This window comes from Oryza sativa, chromosome 4 (assembly GCF_034140825.1).
Source record: "Oryza sativa Japonica Group chromosome 4, ASM3414082v1".
Classification (NCBI taxonomy): Eukaryota; Viridiplantae; Streptophyta; class Magnoliopsida; order Poales; family Poaceae; genus Oryza; species Oryza sativa.
In genome coordinates, this window is record NC_089038.1 from 11153643 (window position 1) to 11170366 (window position 16724).

Consider the following 16724-nt stretch of genomic DNA (forward strand, 5'->3'; position numbering starts at 1 on the left):
AATAGTTTTACTCTGGCCAGAGGTATACCACTGTACCCACAAGATACAGCCCCACAACATGTCACCATGCGCCTCAATACCACCACGGTACCTCAGAAAGGGGCTGTGACAGTACCCCTCGCACAACACAATCCACCACAGCGCACCATTCCTGGATCATAATCACCCCCTTATAAACAAGGCATGGACTCCCCAGCGACCCCCGTGGGCTTATCTCTGCCACTTCTCAGTCTGGTGCCCCGCAATGAACCATGTTATACAAAAGGTAAAGCCGTTGCCCACGCTGGCTTGTGGTTGGCACGGTTAATGTTTCACAACCGAAACTCGTGAACCAGTCCTTAATTGTCATGAGCACGACCATCAAAACCATGTGCTCACAACCCACCATTATCAAGTTTTAGTTGACAAATTAATTAATTAACCAATCACGATTAACTATCATGAGCTATCATTAAGCCATCATTAAACAATAGTGAGTCATAAGTTATCCCAATAGTGTGCTAATGTTTCTAAGCATGGCTAAGCAATCGTATCTAATATCTAGCTGAACCAATATATAAAGCCCAACTAGTCAAGTTATAATAACCCAAGGTATCAAGGAATAAAGTAATCAAGAACAAAAGGGCTATAACAAACAATAGGTTAATTCCACCCAATGACATTCGAAAATAAATGCAATAGTTGAATAGAAACAATAGCTTTAAACGGGATCAACATGCTCAAAGGGATGTTTGGGATCTGTGTGACTTGCCTTGCTGGCCTTGGAACTCTTCAAATTCTTCTCCTGCAAAAACGGACTCTCCGGAAACGTCGGAATCTAAACAGAAAGGATCAAAATCACCAAACAGCACATAAACAAGCATGAACAGTACATGTGGATATTTTTAACATGTAGATCCCAATTTTAGAAAAATTTAGAGACTTGAACCAACTAAATCCGAGCTAAGATGAATTAGTTATGAATTTTCAAAGATTAAATCGGATTAAATCACTTATATGGGTTTTAATTGAATTATGACGCAATAATGAATTATTTTTGAAAAGGGAAAAGGGGTTTATTGTGTCAGCGGCTAGGGTTTGCGGTGGACCGGGTGCACGGCGGCGGCTCACAGAAACGAACGGCCGAGATCCATCCATCCAAAACTGACGGCCAAGATCCATCGGTCCACGACCGGGCCACGGGGGACGACGACGATGACGTCAGCGGTGACGTCACCACCGGCGGCGGCTCGGGCGTGCAAGCTCACCGGCGAACGACGGCGCGACGGCACGAACGGAGGGCACCAGCACGTAGAGAGCGACGCGGCGAACTACCGGTGACCAAAACGGCGGCGGAAGATCAACGGACGGCGACGGCGTCGAGGAAGAAGCGGCGGCAACCTTCGGCTTGACGACGACGGCGGTGCTCCGGCGGTCTACAGCAACGATGGAGGGGCGGACGAGGACGGCGACGTGACGGCGACCACGACGGCGGCCTTCCCGAGCGACGGCGACGACTGGAGCGACGGCGACGCACGGCTGGAGCGGCGGCGACGACGGCGGCACGAGGTCCCACGGGTCTAGGGCTCTACGGGCGAAGAGAGACGAAGGCGAGGGTGGCGACGGGTAGCGGAGGACCTGGGGGTGCTTAAAAAGGGGCTAGGCACGGCGGCGAAGGCCCACGGCGACCGGCGACGCGAAGGAAAGATTAGGGTTCGGGAGAGAGAGACGAATCCGATTCGAGATCGAATCCGCGAATTTCCAAAGCGATTTAGACGATGTTTCCAAAAGGGAAAAGGTAGAGTGGATCACAGGGATCCTTTCCCCTCAATCAATTTCACCGGAAATGGAAAGGGGCGGCCGGATTTGGAATGGCGGCGGCGGTGCGGCGCGGCTAGGGTTTCGTCGGGAGGAAGACGATGACCCTGACAGGCGGGCCCCTCCTGTCAGCGGCGAACGCGCGCGCGGGCGGGCGGCTGCGGGCCGGCTTGGGCCGGGGAGAGAGAGAGAAGGTTTTCGGCCGACTTTCGGCCCAAAGCCAAAAGAGACTATTAAAACATTTTCCAATTTAAATTATTCATGAAATGCAATTCCATTTATTAAAAATACTTCCTTAGCTCAAATAAATCCCAGAAAAATCTAGGAATTATAGAATTAAGCAAAGTATTTAATGAAATTTTATCTGGCCCCATTTTATATTGGAATTTATTAATTAAAACCAGATCTTCTCTTCTAGGCTTTTAAAATAAATTCTAATAATTCCAATTTAGACAACAATTTATATATTTGGGATTTTTAGGGTGTGACACGTCTTTCGAACTCATATACACAAATTTCTCTCTTTAATATATATATATATATATAAGCAATAAAAATATGCTTATTTTGTAGTATTACTTTTGAAACCATCAATTTTAATAAAGTTATTGAAAGTACAATAAATTGTCATCAACATGATTAGCATAAATTAATTATTTTATTCATTTAGTTAGATAACGTTGATATTTAAATATATGTCTGACCATTCATCTTATTTAAGATTTTTATGCAAATATGTAAAAATATAGTCATATTCAAAATAACATTAGTAACAATATTAATCAAAACAAAACAAATGATAACCATATATTTTTTAAACAAGATTAACGATCAAATGTAGATTTAAACGCAAACATAAAAAATATAGTTAAATGTACAATATAAACATATCCAGAAATACACAGGTTATAAATAAAACGTGCCAAACGGCGCGCTTATTTTCTAGTATATATCCCTTGTAAGCCGAAAGGGGAGAGTGCGACAGCCCAATATATCCCCTGCGTTTGTATCCAACTCCTCTATACTGATCATTGTCAATCGGTGTTCGTGGTTTTTTCCCACGAGGGTTTTTCACGTAAAATTCGTGTCTTCGTTGTGTGTCCATTTTCATAACATCGATGACCCTATAGAGCATGGAGATCTTTAACCATAGGGATGAAATGGATGAGTGTTTGCTGGGAGAATCGCAGAACTATGCAGCGATGGCATCCGACTAGAACTTTTTGTTTGACTGGGATTTGCATGACATCCCGTACCACAAACCCAGAGATCCTGCAGTGAGAATCATGGATATCAGCAAGGATTTGATGACTCCATACAGGAATCTTGATTAGTCTTGTAGAGGCGTAATTTCCAAAGAGATTAGTTGCCATCGACGCTGCACGGAGTGATTTTGGGGAAAAATCATGGAGAGGACTAGACAGTAGGAGAGAAAAGGAATTAAGGTGTTATTTGCCAATTTACCGGTGTATGTGTTTGTAGTTTTATATGAAAACGTCCATCTTACATTATAACCGTCCGATTAAGATAGAAGGGCGTACATCGCCTGAGTGCATGAGTGCACCAGGGTTGGTGGGTGCATAGGACACATCGCCCATATCGGTAGCAACATCCGCATCCATATCCATATACACAATACATTCACCATTGACATATATCTCCCAAATTCCCAATGCCCAAAATTGAAAATTGGAGAGTGTGAGAGTGTGTGTGTGTGTTTGCGTGTATTTTCTTTTCATCCGGTTGATAGAAAGAACTCAGAATCAAACCGGTGAAGGGAGTCCCGAGCACACCCTTCCATCCCAAGCGTCCTTCCTTTTTTTCCCCGGTTAACCACCCACTCATTAAAGTGGCTAAGTCCGGCGGGAACTTATCGACCACATACCCACTATTCTTTCCCGACGCCTCCTTTCTCTTGCTTGATGGAATAGTTCAATGCTTGAGCTCCTGCTTTGCTTGCATTCTTCACTGGGGCTTGCTAGATGTATCACTCATCCTGAAAATAAGGCAAGGAGTCTGAAGTTTCTTATGATCATTACGGGAATGAATCACATAAGTTGATTTAGAATTGCTCGGGAATTCATTGATAGTGATTTTTTTTCAGTTCTAGGGGGGCTAGTGTACTCCTCTTTTTTATCAATCGAGCTCCTCATTCTACTCGTCCAGCCCTCTTCATAAATTTGTACAATCAATGCCACGAAGATAGCAAACTCGATTGTCGAATATATAAGGAAAGTGGCGACGATTTGGCACCAGATATCCGGTTGTGTGGAAAGACCAGCTGTGATATACACAAAAACCATCAAACAACAACGATTGCTCGTGAAGGTTTCCATAGAAGATTCCCTGTTGTGAATTCAATACCACCTTAGACTGGAAAAACTATTCAGAAAAACAGAAAAGTGAAGGCTATACACTCACATATCCGTCTAGAAAGGGAAAGGCGTCGGTACGTCAGCTGTGGATATAGACTAGGCTAAGGAACGGAGTCTTAAAGTATTTACCGAGACTACACTAAGGAAGAAGTCAGCGAAAGTGAGCTCGTAACTAAGAAAGCCGGTATCAGAAACGAAGCCCTTCCAAAATAAAAAGCAAAGAAGTCAAGGAACGAAGCAGCTTCTCTAATAACCCCGTTGAATAGGAGGGCGAAGGCTTTTTCGAACTTATTTATAGAGGGGGGGACTTCGACTTTTGTTGTCATATGACAAAAACATCTGCCGAAGGGCAGGCTTCACTCAAGCAGGTGGAAAATGTAAATGGGAAAATGTATTAATCTCTCAAAAATTGGATCCCCTATTACATATCCTTGGGATCTACTTATTTACAGCCTTGGGTTTACAACCCTAGGGTTCTTCTATACTAATGAATTTACACTGCCCTTGTGGTAGGGACATTTACAAGGACAACAGAAATCTTTTGGCCTGACCTACCGACCCGTGGGCCCTGAAGGCCCACTCCTAGGCTGCTTATTGGGCTTCCTTGAGCAGGGGTCACATGTCGCCGAACCGGCTTCGCCACTCAGTGGATCGGCTTCGCTTTCTACTGGCTGAGCTACGCCAACTGCGATCCGGCTTCATTATTCCGTGTTCTGCTTTGCTATTCAGTGGATGTTGGTTCAGTCGAATGTCCTCATGACATGCCTCCAACAAGCCCCTCACAGGCAACGGTGATTATGGTGCCTCAACCGAGACCGTGTTCGACACCTGGCAGGATATGAGGTGCCACCTTTAGGCCTATGTTCTAGTCGAAACATGTTAAGAAAAGAAAAGGTGTGAGGACCCAAAATAGGACCTCCCGTGTATAAGTGTTAATCTAGGATCAAGCTAGCACACACAGACACAAAGATAATATCACAGCCAACATAACGAAGGAAACCTAATATTTATTAATAAAGTGACTACGATAAGCCTTATGGATAGATTTTACCACTACAAGATAATTAAGCTATTGCCACCAAATTATTACAACAAAAAATAATTTGTAGCAATATATTACACTATTGCAATGATAATTTTTCTATGGCAAATAATTATTTTTTATTGCAACGATCTACAATCGTTGTTTTATTTAGTACTTTTGTTGCAATAGAAAATGAGATATCGCCACAATTTTAATTTTTGTGGCAATTTATATAGTACATGGTACTTTTCACTATTTTTTGTTGCCACGATCAACAAATTCGTTGCAATAAAAAATTTATCGTCTCATAATTTAACTTAATTTTTTCATATGGACACGGATTAAGACAAATTTAATATGGAAATTATAGCTCTCGACGATATCTACAATTTTATAGGTGATAAATTTTTCATTTGAAATCTTTTAGATATTCAAATCTCAGTTAGCTAGGCTCAAATGGAACGATATGCATTTTCCAACAGAATTGATGCGTAGGTGAGTTGGTAAAGGAGAGCATGCGTGAAGGATAGGTCTTGAGTTCGAATCCTAGCCAAGACACAAAATCAAAAAAAATAAGTAGATAAATAGATAGGATGATAGATTAATATTTGAACTTTTAATTTGGTACGTAAAACTAATGCCACATATGGAGTGGTGGCAATAATTTTTATTGCAACAATGTGAAGTGTTGCAATATGAATTTTTGCCACATCCATTCCGTGGCAACATTTAAATTTATTACCACAAAATAAAAATCGTTGCAATAACCTATTACCATGCTGTTTATTACCACGGCTAGCAACGATTTTACAATTGTGGCAACATGTATCTATTGCCACAATTTTAGTATTGATGCCATGATTTTTTTCGTGGCAACAAATGATTTTTCTAGTAGTGTATACATTTATTTTGCTACGAAGGGCCTAAGAAAATAATAAAGTAGCAGTAGAAATAAGATAAACGAATAGAGGTTCTATTCAACTTGCCACAGGCGGCCAACTGGGACACATGTCCTACTCATCTTCAGCAACAAACTCCTTGGGAAACAGCGGAAACATTTCTTCTGGAATTAGGGGAATTGCAAGGTGAGTATATGGAATAAAAAAAGTACATGGAAATATGCATATGCATGGCTGACAAAGAAGGCAATGACTATTTTATAAACAATTTATAAACAAATGTTTAAAACAACATTTATAAATAGTGTGTAACCAACCATCCATCCACACAAGACATGTCCACATCGGACCACATAGCTATATTCATTAACCTGCACAAAGCTCATTCCCAGTTTTCACAAACTACCCCTCATGAGAAATCACCAAGTACATCCATGACCGCGGATGTGGCTATTTGAATAGATTAATTTAACCATACAGAGGTTGTACAGCTTAACCCAAACGATACATCGTTCTTTTAACGGTCATGCGCAAGTGTCACACTTCAGGTTATGTGCGGCCAAGGAGTCTGTAACAAGGCTCTTTAGAAACTTCGCCTCAACATTTCCTTTCGCCATAAGATACATTTCTCTCACACAAACAAGAAAGTACTTTTCGCTAACCTTAACACCTATCATCTAGCCACCTGGGCCAACAATGCCAAGACTTGGAATCCTATTAGGCCAGGTTCTTCCCATGAGAACATGTGGTTGCACGTTACGCTCAGATCAATCGCTTATGAAATAAAGTCTTTAATTGATCAGGACAACATGCCAAAACTACAATAGCATAGGGTAGCAGCTTAAGGACACTTAGTTGGCCCTTTGAGCAACTAAATAACACACAGCTTGACAGTAGACTCACACAGAGACCATACCAGGTAACAATCACACACATACATTACTACCTAACCAGGTTCACACAGAACCACCCATCACCCCAATCCAATACGTTTGTCCACCTGTTGTTTACAAAAAGATAGCACACAGCCACACAATTCATATAAAAGTAATTATAAGTATATGATTAATACAAATTATATTTTGCTTGTAAAACAACCTTCAGAAAGGCTAAGCATAACTACTTTACTTTGAGTTGAGCCCAATATTCAACTCATAAAGACTAAGGTGACAAAGTATCGTAGGTAATCAATAATTATCAAATGCAGGATAACAATTTGGACACGCTACCCATTGATAGTTTATAAACAAAAATAATATATGTATTAAAAACATTTTATAAATTGGGTTCAATATGTTCAAAGAATATATGTTCAAAGAATGCACTGCATCTTCTGTAGCGAACTGCTCCTTTGCTCCAACATCTAGACGATCACAAACGAGAAACAAATAAACAAAATAAAATACTAACTAAATAACATCAAATGAAATATCAAACTGAACCAGAAGGTACAGCATGTTTTAGATGAATTTAGGAAGAAGAACAGGTCAAATCGGAGTTCAAACAGAAAAGTTATAACCTTTGGAGTTGGAAATTCAGAAAAAATCCTAGGATAAAAGAAAAGGAATATTTAATTTTGGGAATTAAATTACTTTTAACAAGAAATATTTGTGGGGCCCAGTGGACAGTGGCTCGGAGTACGGTGGATTGGGTATATGAGGAATCGGCTAACGTGGACAAACACGTGGCGACACATATCTACACGTTGCGTCTATGGATGACAGGGCGATGATGCGGATAGAAACGTGGAAAAACACGTGGCGACACATGTCGACATGTGGCATCTATGGATGATAGGGAGATGATGCGGATGGATCTAGGCCGAGCTGACGTGGCAAGGAAAAGGATTTTGGAAATCCAACGGTGGAGATTGGATCTAGGGGATCGAGCAGCTGAGATTGCTTGCGGTTTTTTTAACTGCTTGACCCACCACGCCATGGCATGCTCCAGCGCGGCATGGTCGTCGGCAGTGCGGTGGCATTCGGCAGCTGAAGCATCTAGGCCCCCGTCATTGATTTTGGTAATTAATGACAAGCGCTAATTGTGGACTAACTATTTCCTTGAGTTATACATTTTGATTTAGGACCACGTAATGTGTATGCATAGAGGATCACCGAGGACTAAATTCGATGGCGCAAAGTAAAAAGAAGGAAGACGGTAAAACTAGAGGTTTATTTTTAATTGATCGAGGAGTTGGGCGATCAAAAATTTGCTAGTTTTATTTAGGAAAAAGTACGAATTACCCCCCCCCCCCGCGAACTATCGCGGTCGTCCGAATTACCCCCCTGAACCACAAAACCGGACATTCTTCAACCCCCAACTATGCAAACCGGACGAATTACCCCCCCTCGACCCAATCTGCGGTGATTTTGGACTACGTGGCGTACACGTGGCAGTCCAGTCAGCATTCTATTTATAAAAAAAATGTGGGACCCATATGTCATACACTACTCTCTCTTTTCTCTCACAATCTATCTCTCTCCTCCCGGCGACGGCGGAGGCAGCGAGCGCGGCGGAGAAGGCGGCGGCGGCGACGAGGCGAGGGGGCGGCGGAGGCAGCGAGCGCGGGGAGGCGAGCACGGCGGCGAGGCGAGCGGTGGGGCAAGGCAGTGGAGGAGGCGAGCGGCGGCGGGGTACGGCGGAGGAGGAGAGTGCAGCGGCAGAGGAGGCGAGCGGCGGCAGGGTGCGGCGGAGGAAGCGAGCGCGGCGGCCAACGCCATGCGCGCGCGCCGTCGCCTGTCATCGTCGCACGCGCTGCGCGCCGTTGCCATCTCCCCTCGAGCCCCGCCAGTGCCGCGCGCCGTCGTCTGTCGCCCGTCGCTGTCGTCGCCTCGAGCCCCGTCGGCGCGCCGTCACCCCACGCCGTGTCGCCTCTTCCGCCTCCGCGCTCGCCTCCTCTGCCACCACGCTTGCCTCCTCCGCCGCACCCCGCCGCTGCTCGCCTCCTCCGCCGCCGCTGCCTCGCCTCACCTCGAGCAGCGTGAGCTCCCACCACCGCTCGCCTCCTCCACTGCCCTGCCCTGCCGCTCGCCTCGTCGCCGTGCTCGCCTCCCCACACTCGCTGCCTCCGCCGCCATCTCGCCTCGCCGCCGTCTCACCTTGCCGCTGCCTCCTCCGACGTCGCCGGGAGGAGAGAGAGTGTGTGAGAAAGATAATTCATCCGGTTTGCATAGTTCGGGGTGAAGAATGTCCAGTTTTGTGGTTCAGGGGGGTAATTCGGATGACCGTGATAGTTCTAGGGAGGGGGTAATTCGTACTTTTTCCTTTTATTTGTAGCTTTGCCATACTATCAAGAGGGGTAATGACATAAACAAAGAGATGATCAAAATGCCACATTAGGTCATTTGCATTTAGACTTGGTTTGCTTCTATATTCGTTTGCATTATTCTGACCAGGGTCGGTCTGACCGAGGCTGCTATACCGGTCAGGCCGGAGTGTATCAGCCGGTCTGACCGATGGATCGGTGCCGGTCTGACCGGCCCCCTGGAAGCTGGCTGTGTGCTGGTGGTTGCACTCTAGGGTGAAAAATCCGAGCCGCTAGAGCCGCAGCCAGTCATTCCGAGCCGGTGGCGGTCTGAGCAAGCCTAGGCCGGTCTGACCGGCCGCTATATTGCGGTCTGACAAGCCCCCTGGGGTTAGCTCAATGATTTCCCTTTAATGGCTAGTTCTCTAGCGAATACAAAGTAGTTTTGTCTGAATGCCCACACTATGGCAATTTGATCGGCAGTGCACTGAGTTGGGGATTTTGACCCCCAACGGCTACTTTTTGTGGGTGGGAGTATAAATACTCCCCCACCAGTAGCAAGGGGACTCTCTTGGCACTTGCTTCACTTGCATACACCCCTTGCACACTCTCTCACACACTCGAGTGCTTGTGTTCATCCATTTGGAGTGATTGAGGGATGATTAGCCAAGAGTCAAGTGCATTTGTTTCTTTGTAGAGCTAGTATGGTACTTGATTATCTCTGAGCCGGGTCATCGCTTGTTACTCTTGAAGGTTGCCGCCTCCTAGATGGCTTGTGGAGGTGTTGCCCAGTGACCTCTCCAAGGAGATTGTGGAGAAGGCCCGGCACCGTTTGTAAGTGGTTTGGAGTTCACGACCTTCAGAGTGAAGGAAGAACTACCCCTGGTGAACGATTCTTGTGTAGTCCACTTCGTGGGCCGGCTCCCACCTTGCCCACCCCTTGACGAAAGGGGCTTGTGGTGGCTTCGTGGTTTTGAGCAGAGAAGTTGGGCTTGCCACAACGGGGAGTAGGAAACTGGCGAGTTTCCGAACCTCAGGTAAAAAACTCCTTGTCTCTTGTCTCATTTACTTATAGCATTTACATTTGTGCAATTTACTTTCAAAGAGACATATTTGAGCCCATATCACCCTAGGATTGCAAAACTTAACTTAGGTATGCAATTTAATTTCATAGAGACATATTTGAGCCCATATCACCCTAGGTTTGTAAAACATAACTTAGTTTCTTAGTTAACTTTGTACCTCACCAAGCCTAGCAACTTATGTTAGTATTGATTAGGTGTCATTTAGTTTTAAATCGCCTATTCACCCCCCCCTCTAGTAGACATCTCGATCCTACAGCAACGTCGACAAGAAGAGGTGGAGGCGGACCAGGTGGCGTAGCACAAGACTTCAAGGCGACGTGAAGGCGGTGCTCGGCGAGGGATAGCGGACGCTGGAGCTGGGGAAGAGAAAGGGACGGTGGCAGCGGTAGCGACGGGACGTCTCCCGACGGCATAACGAAGCAACGACAATGGCAGCTACTCGCAGCGGCGATGGTGGCGGCGGCTTCGGGAAAGGAGGGAAAAGGGGTGGCGGCCGGCGGCTATTTACAGAGGAGGGGAGAGCTAAGATTAGGGCGGTGCATGACATGAATTTTTGAAGGTGGTGCCGGTTCTTATGGGAGGCGGCGGCGGCGTTAGTTGGGCTCGGGTCGATGGCGGTGTAGGCCAGGGGCGACGTGGAGGGGAGGAAGGTCGGGCTGAGGGCGATGATGAGGGCTCGGGCTTGGCCTCCCTGGGCCTGTAGCTAGAGAGGAGGTGGCCGACCGGATGTAGAAGAAGAAGGGAAAAAAGGAAAAAGAAAGAACAAGGAGGGGGCTACAAGGAAAATGGGCAATTAGAGAAATGAAAGGAAGGAAAAAGGGAAATGGATAGTGACATTTCTGGAAAATTCCAAATGTGAAATATTTGGAATTTTCAGGAGATTTATGAATTAAGGAATTGAATAGGAATATATTGGATTTGGGCAGAATTTGATTAGGAATTTTAGCTCCACTTCTGAAATACAAATTAAATCCAAATAACTCCAACTAAGAACAACAAACTGTAACATCCCGAAAATTTACAATTTTCTAATCTTGCATCATGCTGATTCTTATGTTCTTAATAACTTTTTAAACCTAGGAAAATATAATTAGAGAGACCTCCTGTCACACCCTGAAAATTTAAAATATATAAATTGTTGTTTAAATGGAATTTTTAGAATTTATTTTAAAAGCCTAGAAGAGAAGATCTATTTTTTTAATTAATAAATTCCAATATAAAATGGGGCCAGATAAAATTTCATTAAATACTTTGCTTAATTCTATAATTCCTAGATTTTTCTGGGATTTATTTGAGCTAAGGAAGTATTTTTAATAAATGGAATTGCATTTCATGAATAATTTAAATTGAAAAAGGTTTTTAAAAGTCTCTTTTGGCTTTGGGCCGAAAGTCGGCCCAAAACCCTTCTCTCTCTCTTCGGCCCAGTCCGGCCCAGTCTGTAGCCGCCCGCGCTCGCTGACAGGTGGGGCCCACCTGTCAGGCCTGTCGTCTACCTCCGGCCGCCGCCGCCCGAAACCCTAGTTTCGCGCCGCCGCCGTTCCTTTCCAAATTCGGCCGTTCCTTTCCGTTTCCGGTGAAATTGATAGAGGGGAAATGATCCTCGGGATCTCCTCTACCTTTTCCCCTTTGGAAACATCGGCTAATTCGTTTTGGAAGTTCGTGGAATCGAGTTCGATTCGGATCGGCCTCTTTCCTTCGAACCCCGATCTTTCCATCTCGTCGCCGGCCGCCGTGGGCCTTTGCCGCCGCCTCCTAGCCCCTTTAAAAGGTTCCCCGGTGTCTCCTCTACCCGTCGCCACCCTCGCCTTCGCCTCTCGTCGTCCGTAGCGCCCTAGCGCCGTGTAACCTCGAGCCGCCGTCGCTCCAGCCGTGCGCCGCCGCCGTTCCGGTCGTCGTCGTCGCTCGGGAAGATCGCCATCGTGGTCGCCAAGTCGTCGCCGTCCTCGTTCGCTCCTTCGCCGCCGCCGAAGACCGCCGGAGCACCGCCGCCGTCGTCAAGCCGAAGGTCGCCGCCGCTTCTTCCTCGTCGCCGTCGCCGTCCGTTGCTCCTCCGCCGTTTCTTTGGTCACCGGTGGGTTCGCCGTGCCGTCCGCTACCCGTTGGTGCCCTTCGTTCGTGCCGAAGCGCCGCCGTTCGCCGGCGAGTTTGCGCGCCCGAGCCGCCGAGCCGCCGCCGGTGGTGACGTCACCGCTGACGTCATCGTGGCCGTCTGCCGTGAGCCGGTCGTGGACCGTTCGATCTCGGCCGTCCGTTTTGGATCAAGTCGATCTCGGCCGTCCGTTCGCGTGAACCGTCGCCCGTGCGCCCGGTCCACCGAAACCCTAGCCGCTGACGCAATAAACCTTCTTTTCCTTTTCAAAAATAATTCATTATTGCGTCATAATTCAATTAAAATCTATATAAGTGTTTTAATCCGATTAAATCTTCAAAAATTCATAACTAATTCATCTTAGCTCCGATTTAGTTGGTTCAAGTCTCTAAATTTTTCTAAAATTGAGATCTACATGTTAAAAATATCCACATGTACTGTTCATGCTTGCTTATGTATTGTTTTGGTGATTTTGCTTCTTTCTGTTTAGATTCCGTCGTTTCCGGAGAGTCCGTTTTCGCCGGAGAAGAGTTTGAAGAGTTCCAAGGCCAACAAGGCAAGTCACACAGATCCCAAATAACCCTTTGAGCATGTTGATCCTATTTAAAGCTATTGTTTCTATTCAACTATTGCATTTATTTTCGAATGTCATTGGGTGGAATTAACCTATTCTTTGTTATAGCCTTTTTGTTCTTGATTACTTTATTCCTTGATACCTTGGGTTATTATAACTTGATCTAGTTGAGCTTTATATATTGGTTCAGCTAGATATTAGATGTGATTGCTTAGCCATGCTTAGAAACATTAGCACACTATTGGGATAACTTATGACTCACTATTATTTCATGATGGCTTACTGATAGCTCACGATGGTCAATCGTGATTGGTTAATTAATTAATGTGCCAACTAAAACCTGATAATGGTGGGTTGTGAGCACATGGTTTTGATGGTCGTGCTCATGACAATTAAGGACCGGTTCACGAGTTTCGGTTGTGAAACATTTACCGTGCCAACCACAAGCCAGCGTGGGCAACGGCTTTACCTTTTGTATAGCATGGTTCATTGCGGAGCACCAGACTGAGAAGTGGCAGAGATAAGCCCACGGGGGTTCGCTGGGGAGTCCATACCTTGTTTATAAGGGGGTGACTATGATCCGGGAGTGGTGCACTGTGGTGGATTGTGTTGTACGAGAGGTAATGTCAGAACTCTTTTCCGAGGTACCGTGGTGGTATTGAGGCACATGGTGACATGATGTGGGGTTGTGTCTTGTGGGTACAGTGGTACACCTCTGATCAGAGTAAAACTATTCGAATAGCCGTGCCCGCGGTTATGGGCGGGTCTAACAATGTCTTTCGTGATTAGTCTCACCCTTCTCACCATATTAGAAGATGCTATAACTGGTAATAATTTGATTAGCTCCTGGTTTGGAATGATATATTCCTGGTTTGGAGATAGATCTGTACAGCTGGGTTTGGTTGTTCAGAATGGTTGGGCCTATACAACAGGGTACGTTGTATAGTGTTGGATTAATATTGTTTAATTATTACTCAACGGTTTTATTAAATTCTCAAATGTTTGCTAAATGCTACTTTTGCAAATGAAAACCTATTATGCCATCCTTTGTTATCTTGAGCACTTGCATATTTGCTGCGTGGCTTGCTGAGTATGTCATATACTCACCTTGCAATCATTCATCAGAGGAAGAGTTCTACAATGATGCTGATGGTGTGGAGGATTAGGTGTAGCCTTGGTCAAGCTGCTTGTGGAGTGGAGCCGTCTGCGCCGTTTATTTTATTTTCCGCTGCTTAGATCTTTATTGATTGAGAGGAACTATCTACCTCTGTAATGACTTTTTATTCGCTTCTTAATTAGAGTAATAATTGTACTCTATTATCAATTTGTTATTGTGTGCCTCGGCTGATTCCTGGACGAGGGTTCACACACATGTAAGCGTTTGGAATTTTGGATAGAAATTCCTGGCATGACAAGTTGGTATCAGAGCCAGGTTTACCCTAGGTTATGCCAAATGGTTACCTATAGAAGCCCTCTAAAAATATTGGAAAAGTAGAACTGTTCTCCTCCCCTTCTCTTTTAATTAAACCAAACTAATGGCACATGCACTTCATAATCTCTTTTAATGGTTCTCATTCAAAAATTTATTCCAGTGTTATTAGTACTGTACATCTATTACTGTACTAATGGCTCATTTTACCAGCAAAAGTTTTACAATATTGTTTTATTTATTCTTGCTGCAATAAAATAAATTTAGCATGTTGATTTTATAACTTTCTTTTATTTTATTTCTTTAGAAACCCGCTGTTCAAAAGTACAAAACTTGTGACCTTGTTTTCAACTGTTTCAACTTACCTTGCAAGCTTGGTTTACTTTATTTACTTACCTTCTTACTTTGATTTTCTAAACTTTATTCCAATTTGATCCAAAAACTTGTGCTATTAATTGGATAAATGTCTTAACTCCCTCCTTTCACTTGTCTTTAGATGCCGCGCTTCAAGCCTGAGTACTTGTTTGGTGTTGAGGGATTTGTCCAGGAGTTGCGTACGATGTCCTTTGTCATAGGATTTGGGACTGCCCCTTTTTATGCCCAGATTCCTCATGATCGTCATGAAGAGAAGTGCCGAGTCAAAGTCACCTTGAACAGTAATAGTGAAGGTATTTCCTCAGTGATGTTCGAAGCTGGAGGAAGAAACTACATCCATGCATGTCAGGAAGTGGCAAGGATCGCCATAGGAGAACTCCGCGATCGCTACAGTGATCAGTTGGCCGACACTGAGTATCGCTACCATCCTCGTCAACCACAGGGAAGTGATCGTGGCAGCTACCTTGAGACTGAAGGAATTGAGAATGATGCTACCACAAAGCATTTGGTGGAGATGCTGTGGGCTATGGATGAAAGTCGTGCGGAGACTGTGTTAGCAGCTCAAGATCGTGAAGACTGGAATCGTGGTAAGATTTGCAAATTAGAGGACAAGGTGGATCGTTTGGAGAAGGAACTAGCCGCGTTAAAGGGAGAAGCACCACCGCAGAAGGCCAGGATTCGTCTTACAGCAAGGAAGAGAGCTCTTTTTGTCCCTCGCTACCAATTGGCGCCAAAGGTCCGTGTGGTGGAGAAAGAAGTTACCCTAGCCCTAGCGGATCCTCCGGTCATCATCATAAGTGATGATGAAGAAGAAGAATCCAAGCGCACCCATTCCAAGGTCGAGTGGGGAGCAACTCAAGATGATGAAGACGAGCCGAACGAGCCTTCAATCAACTCCGATGCCCGGAAGAACTAGAGTGACATGTCTAACCGTTGTCTTAGATCGTTGTGTTAGTTTGCTTGTTTTAAGTTTGGTTGTGTGTGTTTCGCATGTAATTTACATCAGTGGTGGGATGTAAGTGCATGCGTTTGTTTGCTTTTGAGTGTTAGGAAGTTGGTGAGTTTAGTGGTGTGAGAGTCTTCAGTTTTGTAATAATGAAACTCAGTTAAGATCAATAAAAGTTAAAGTAATTTTCTGTCCTAAGTAGTTTCCCCCGGTTTCTCTTCTTGTGCCCTGTCCATGCCAGATGGTGAACACTCGCAGCAACGGGAATGGCCCCAACAACAACAATAACAATAACAATGAAGGGAACCCAACTCTTGCTCAAGTTCTTGCTCAACAGACTCAGTTAATGAACATGATGATGCAGCAACTCCAGAACCAGCAGAACCAAGGAAATAACCATACACCTCCCCAGAACAAGTTAGCAGAATTTCTTCGTGTGAGGCCGCCTATTTTCTCTAGTACCACTAATCCTGTTGAAGCTGGTGATTGGTTGCATGCCATAGAGAAGAAGTTGGATTTACTTCAGTGCACTGATCAGGAGAAGGTTTCATTTGCATCACATCAGTTGCATGGCCCTGCTTCTGAATGGTGGGATCACTTCCGCCTGAATAGGATTACTGCTGAACCTATCACATGGCTTGAATTCACCGCTGCTTTCCGGAAGACGCATATACCATCGGGAGTGGTGTCTCTCAAGAAGAAGGAGTTCAGGTCGCTCACTCAGGGATCTCGCTCTGTTACGGAGTATTTGCATGAGTTCAATCGTCTGGCTCGTTATGCTCCGGAAGATGTGCGCAATGATGAAGAGCGCCAAGAGAAGTTCTTGGAAGGACTTAATGATGAGCTTTCTTACCCACTCATGACTGGAGATTATTCTGATTTCCAGA